Source organism: Mastomys coucha, chromosome X (genome assembly GCF_008632895.1).
Source record: "Mastomys coucha isolate ucsf_1 chromosome X, UCSF_Mcou_1, whole genome shotgun sequence".
NCBI classification, from domain to species: domain Eukaryota; kingdom Metazoa; phylum Chordata; class Mammalia; order Rodentia; family Muridae; genus Mastomys; species Mastomys coucha.
In genome coordinates, this window is record NC_045030.1 from 103,549,234 (window position 1) to 103,556,924 (window position 7,691).

The window sequence follows — 7,691 nt, forward strand, 5'->3', positions numbered from 1 at the left end:
TGGAACGGAACTCACTCTGTAGACCAGGCTGGCCTTGAACTCAGAAATCCGCCTGTCTCTGCTTCGAAAAACAGCAGTTTTATGCTCTAGTCTTTGTCATTTCTGTTTTCTGCCAAGGCTTTCCTGCAGAGAGATGGCTTCCTTACTTAGGAATGCGCATCTGTAACCCAACTCTTTGTGCGGCTAGTTAGTTTCATCCAATTAGGTTTTAGGTATTATCTTGTATTTTTATCCCATTTCCAGTTGTCTCCTGATACATTCTGCTTGTTTGGCATTGTTTGGCTCTTTGTTGTTAGAGGGAGATTCTCCCTACGCATTCCAGGCAGACTTTGAGCTTCTGATCCTCCTCAGCCTTCCAAATTTGGGGATTACAGAGATGCACCACCAATGACAAGCTAAATCCCTAACTAAATCCCTTCCCCTCACACCCCATTTGTTGTTCTGGAGTCTGTTCTGAACGGTTAGCTTCCAAATCTTTGTGAGTGCTTAGTTCTTAATGCTATTGATTTTGAGGGTCGGTCTGTTGCGTTTATGGTTTTAGTCTCCTGTTCATGCATGTTGTCTATGAAAAATTTACTTCTCTGCCGATTGAAACGAGCCAATTCAAGCCAGATCGCATTAAAGGTAGGTTTATTGGGGGAACTGCTCTCTGGGAGTTCATTGGCCTCAAGGATTGAGGAGTCGCCATGAGGAGAGGGGAGGGGAGAAAAGGGGAGAAAGTGTACGCGCTCGCAGAGAGAAGGGTGGGACGCAAAATGTCTAGATAACCTTGGAAAGAACGTCCAGGGGAAGGGCAGCCCAGCCCTGAGCTGGAAAGTTCAAGGTTGGGAACCAGGAATATCTGGTAGGGACTGAAGGGTGCTGGGAGGACCTAGAGGGCAGGTCTGCCTTGATATGTAAAATAAGCACCTCAGTCCCTTGTCCCTGAGTCTGAAACCAAACAGGCTACTGTTTTGTTTTGTTTTAGCACTTTCACCATGTTAATCAATATTCGATTTACCATCTAATCATTGCCAATGTCTACTGCACCTAGGTTTGGTTCTGGTCTGTATTTTCTAGCTGAGATTTTTTGTGGTTTAGTAAGCTTTACATACAGTGTTTGCTGTGGTTGGAAATGAGGGCTATACCATGTGTCCACTGTTAAATACAGCCAGAGAGATCCTAGGTTGGGGAATGTCTTTATTTTTCCTAATTTGTTGTTTTGGTTTCCCTAGAGACTTCTTGGATTAGTTCTGAGTTGTAAGACTTGTTACTGTATTTCTCTGATATTACAGGAGGCCTTGATGGTGGCAGGTGTTAGCTGTCTGTGTCTATGCCACTGAACTGTGGTCATCACAGCGATTCTTCTTGGATCTTGTACAGTCTTCCCCTTCTGTTAGGCAGAACTGTGGTGGGCTAGAATTGGGCTTTTCCCCCCCCCTTGGCAGGTCAGCTTGGGTCTTATGAAAGCTAAGGTGGGGCAATGTTTGAGCTCAGGAGTTGTAGGTCAGCCCAGGGGGGTTAAGGGACTCAGTTACTTGAATTTCTAATGAGTCACGTTTCTCTGAGGCAGGAGCTAGGAGAGCAGACTGCTCTGGGAGTGTTTCAGAATGCTTCCTTTTCTCTCTCTGTTCCAATCCCTACCAGACTATGAAGATCATTTTCACTAAAAAACATGCTCTAGGATTCCTATGAAGAAAAGTCATGAAAGTGTATCGGTACCTGAGATAGCCTGGATTATTTTATTATTAAATTTATTCAAACGGACCTTCCAAGAAAGTGTCAGTTTAGGTTTTCCTCTGTTCATTTCACACTGTCTGCTGGAAGGAGCTATTTGCTCACTCATCAGCAAGTCGCTGCTCTCCCTAATAGGCTTTTTTTTTTTTTAATTTTGTGAATGCTTTTTCCCTGATAGAGTCAAAGTAATTGTTCGTTTTATTCAATTCTTTTGTGATGCTGAAAATGATGGCTTTGGCCTGGTGTGGTGGTTTTTTTTTTTTTAATGGTGTGTTTGTTTGTTTGTTTGTTTGTTTTATGACAGGGTTTCTCTGTATAGCCCTGGCTGTCCTGGAACTCACTCTGTAGACCAGGCTGGCCTCAGACTCAGAAATCCGCCTGCCTCTGCTTCCCAAGTGCTGGGATTATAGGGGTGCGCCACCACCGCCCAGGGGTGTTTTGTTTTTTAACAACACACCGAGTCACATTGGTGCCAAGCATCCATATATGCATGGATATGGGGTCATCCATTGCAGGTGATCTATCAGAGGATCCCAATAGCTCCTCAGCTGAAGGCCAAGTACCTCCCCCAGTATTGGGGACTGGCTTGAGCTTGTGCGGAAAGCACAGCTGCTGTGAGCTCATAAGCACCTGTCCTGTCACTGCCAGAAAATGCTGCTTCACCCCCAGCCTGGATGGCGATCTTTCTGACCCCCCACTTCTATGATTTTCTCTGAGCTCTGCACGTAAATGTGTGATATAGATGCCCCATCTAGAACTGAACACTCTACAAACTCTCCATATTACTATTCTTTCCATTTTGACCAGTTGTTAGTTTCCATATTAAAGCCCTGGTCACTACACAGAGAAGCTTCTCTGGTGAGGTCTGAGAGCTACCCTAATCTATGGGTCTAGAAGCCGCGGGTCTGTTGGAATGAGTTTCCCTAAGAGCGGAAAAGAAACATATGTAAACAGTAGAACGGTGCCAACAGCTCAACTCAGTCTGATTTGAAATGCTTTTAAATAGGAGTTACCTATAAACTATAGAGCACTACAGAGGACTGTATCCACCTAAAGTCACCCAAGGAACTACAAATAAACCACCCAAGCTCTTTTCTATGGCTTTGAGTCTGTAGCACAAACCTGGGCCACCTAGAGACCAAATAGCAAAGCACCAAACACTAAGCTTGTTTTGCAGGACATAGAGGCTGGCTGCAAAATGGAGCAGTCTGGGCTGGAGAGATGGCTCAGTGGGTAAGAGCACTGACTGCTCTTCCGAAGGTCCTGAGTTACCACATGGTGGCTCACAACCACCCGTAATGAAATCTGACACCCTCTTCTGGTGCGTCTGAAGACAGCTACAGTGTACTTATTTATAATAATAAATAAATCTTTTTTTAAAAGACGGGGGAAGGGGAGCAGTCGGGGTAGAATTCTAAGAGCTGGTATTATTGCAGAGGATACTGGGCCAGCACCAGGCTAAGCACATCCTAAGGAAATACTTGGGTTTTGCCCTAGGATACAGTCTTCCCTGAACGCTGAGGCCTACAGATGAGAAGCTTGCGTTCCTACTGTTGTGCCTTTGTACTGTTCTGTGTTATACAGTCAGATTACAGTATCATGCAAGTCCTTTCTTTGATTGACTATCTGTCTTCTGGCTAGTTATACACTGGATTTCCAGGAGACAATTTTTATTCATTTCTATTTTTCTTTTCTTTTACTTTAATTAATTTATTTTTTGCTTATTCACTTTATATCCTGCTCACTGTCCTCCTCCCAGGAACCCCCTCCCACAATCCTTCCCCTATCCCTCCTTCTCCTCTGAGCAGGTGGGATTCCCCTGGGCATACCTCCACACTGGCACTAGTCTCTGCAAGGCTAGACACTTCCTGTCCCGCTGAGGCTAGACCAGGCAGCCTAGCTAGTAGAACACGTCTCACGCTTTTGGGATAGCCTCCTCTCCAGTTGTTCAGGACTCACATGAAGGCCAAGCTGCACATCTGCTACCTATGTGCAGGGAGGTTGTATTTTTCTTATGTACAAATCTTACATTCCTATTTGTTTACCAGCCTGGTCATTTTTGGTTGTCACCTTGATACTTTGAATTTTATAATCTTGCCACTTGGGAAATAGATTGTCCTTTCTTCCTCAGAGTTTTGACCCGACTGCTCCCCTCATCCAAGAACGAACAAGTTTATTTGTGTCACTTGCGACAGCACCTACAACCAGTTTCCCCCTGTTACATAATTATCACCAGGTCTGTTCCCAGGCAAACTGTCACTCACTCAACAGAGCTGGATAAAGATGGCTTTCAGCAGCATAATGAAGGCTCAGTTCTGAGACCTATAGAATGTCCTTGGAAGGACACCCTGTGTGGGCTTGTCCCATAGCAAAGATTTGTCACAAGCCTACTGCTCATTTACTTGAAGTGTGTTTGCATATTGGAATTTGAGGTGTAGATTTTATAAAATCTGCATTCTTTGTTGTGTGTGGCCATGGGGGGGGGGGTCTGTTTCCTAGAGTTGACAGAATTTCCTTAAAGATGTGATACAAAGGGGCTGAAGAGATGGCTCAGTGCCTAAGAGCACTGGCTGATTTTGTTGTTGTTGTTGGTTTTTGTTTTTTTCGAGACAGGGTTTCTCTGTGTAGACCAGGCTGGCCTCTGCCTCCCCAAGCGCTGGGATTAAAGGCATGCGCCACCACTGCCCGGTTGCACTGGCTGATCTTCCAGAGGACTTGGGTTCAGTTCCCACACCCTCATGGCAGCTCACAGCTGTCTGTAACTCCAGCCCCAGGGGATCTGACTCAAGCACCTGACCTCCTCATTACTAGCCATGTAGCTGCTAGTTACCAAAACACATAAAAAAGAAACCTAAAAAGGAGTAAGACGGGGCTGGAGAGAGATGGCTCAGTGGTTAAGAGCACCGACTGCTCTTCCGAAGGTCAATAATAAATAAATAAATAAATAAATAAAATCTTTAAAAAAAAAAAGAAGTAAGAAAAAGTGATCTTTCCTAGGATTTGCAGATGGGCTCTATGTACAGTGAAATACAGGCAGTTTTCTTTCTTTTTTTTTAAAGATTTATTTATTATTGTATGTAAGTACACTGTTGCTGTATTCAGACACCCTAGAAGAGGACGTCAGATCTCATTACGGATGGTTGTGAGCCACCATGTGGTTGCTGGGAATTGAACTCAAGACCTTCGGAAGAGCAGTAGGTGCTCTTAACCGCTGAGCTATTTCACCAACCCCCAGAAGGCAATTTTCAATGTTGTCCTGCCCTTCACTTTATTGCCTGTGTGAACCTGAAAGCCAGTTACAATCAGATTAAGGACTTTTTAACTTTTTTTTCCCTCTTTTCCTCCTGAATATGACTTGAGTAATGGGCACAGAGATGACTTTGTAGTTTCCCCCAGAATGTGTAGAAACAAAATTTTAAAGCTCTCTTCCCCCACCCTCACCTCAAAGCATCCCTTTTGCCAGCTTCGACTTCGTTGTCATAACCAAGATAACAACACTATAATTAATTTTTAAATGCCTGCCTGAGGAAATTCATGTAAGTGGACCAATCATAATGCCCTGAGTTGATCTTCAGGGAATGACCAATCAACCACAGAGCTACAATTATGTCCACATTTTCCACTCTACTCCAAGTAAACTATAACAGCAGTATGAGCTGCACATGTGTACACAGTGCCTTTTAAACCTCTTAATTTCTCTGCAAATCTCTCTATCTCATTTCAAGGCATTGGCTGTTCTAGTAGTTTATTCAGCAGGGACTACCTACTTAGCAGCCAGCTGTTCCCCTGCAGTATACTTTCTCTTTCCAGAGTTACAGCCACTGCTATTCAAACTGCTCTCAGCTATTTGATCTCTGACTTAGGCACCTCCAGATAGCTTTCAGATAAGTGTAGAAAGTAACAAACGTGTTACTGCCTAGATCTTTCTCCTTCCCGGAAAAAAAAAGAAACTGCTTTCTCCAATGTTGTTACATTCCACCAGACAGAGATAGAGCAAGGACCAGGAAAAATTTCACAAACTTTTCCTGTGGAAAAGAGGGCCTTCAACTTCCTCTTCTACCTAATCTAGCACCTTGTCTCTGTCGCCATCTTGTGGGCGTTTTGCTACATTACAGAGCTTTGAATATGGGGATTCTGGGGCCCACCATGCTTGCTATTGAAGGCTTGTATTGCCAGCACTTGAATGGTGGAGAAGGAGCATAAGTTGAATAAGATACCCCCAAGCTGCCTGAGACTCCCTTACTCCAAAACAGCAACGGATTCTGGCCAATTTTTACTTTTGTTGGACATTTGAGTATTCCACACGAACACTGCCTTTTCCCCCTCTATTGACTTGTGTTTTAACATTGACTTATAGGTATTTTGTACAGAGTTTGATGTTGTTATTTATTGTTGACTGGTTAGTCTTGTCTTGTTTTGTTTTAAGACAGGGTTTCTGTAACAGCCCTGGCTATCCTGGAACCTGCATTGTAGACCAGGCTGCCCTTGAACTCTCAGGATCCACCTGCCTCTGCCTCTCTGCTTCTGCCTCTGCTTCTCCTGTGCTGGGATTAAAGAAGGTGTGCACCACCACCACTTGGCTTTACTTTATATAGTTTTAATGTAATGATTTCTCAGGTATAGTTGAATGTGCTCATTTCTAAAGTGAGTATTTCCCTTTAGTTGCTGTTTTATATTTTTCAGCCTCAAACTCTTCATTTTATTTTTTTTCCTGCCAAAAATGACTCCAAAAAACATAATAGGAAAAGCATATAATAAAACATTTAATAAGCACATCCCCCAAATGCTAAGGAGAGAGGTACAGTAAAGAGTTCACAGACTGTGGCTTTACCTCTGACACCAATGATTCTTAGCATCAAGAAAACTTTCCCCACAAAACATATACAGGACAGATATTGAGCACAAGGTTTTACAAGTTCAATGGTCCTCCTGAAGTCTATTCATGAGCTTCATTTTCAAAAGCAGTCCCCTCTCCCCAAGGACCAGTGACCATGGCAGAAGAGGAAACAGAAAGACTTTGTGAAGTACAGGCAAAGCAAAACAGTAGTACCTTTAGGACAGGACATTGCTGCTGCACTTGTGAATTGTGGCTGCCTGAATAAGCTTGTGTTAGTCAACATTCCAGGCCTAAGGAAGCACTATTTAGAGTTGATAGCTTCTGGGAAAGGGAGAGTCATGGGGTGTTTGTTTGTTTGTTTGTTTGTTTTCTGACTCCTTGGTAGGTGCACCACCCCAGTGGATGCTCACATCCAGGCAAAGATGTCCAGCACGAATTGGACACTGTAGGTTATTTTATTTTAGTGAGGAGATTAAATTGAGAGAGGGTGGCAGGTGGTGGATCTGCAAGGGGTTAGAGAAAGGAATGAGGCTGATATATTACATATGTCAAATTCCCAAAGAATTAATAAAAATCTTATTTTAAAAATGTGGTGATAGTTTCTAGAAATCAGTTTGTTTTCTCCTGTACATCCTAGAAATGCTATCATCTCACAGTCAATTATTCTATTATCAGTTAACAACTACCTATAATTCTAAGCAATACCAGCATCCATCTTTAAAATATTTTATTAAATATTTTGGAGTATTTTTTAAAGATTTATTTATTATTATACATAAGTACACTGTAACTGACTTCAGATGCACCAGATTAGGGCATCGGATCTCATTATAGATGGTTGTGAGCCACCATGTGGTTGCTGGGATTTGAACTCAGGACCTTCAGAAGAGCAGTAGGTGCTCTTACCTGCTGAGCCATCTCGCCAGCCCCTGAAGTATTACTTTCTACCTTCTAAAGGTAAAAAATGATGCATCCCAGTAACAACATATGCATACTGGTCATTTTCATTCATTTGAAGAAATATGAATGAATTGGGCATTGATACGTAAAAGCAAAGTATCTCACTCCAGGGGACCTGGAAAGATAGCTAAAATACCTGCCAGGTACCCGAACTAATGGCTGAAATGGCTGCCTGGAA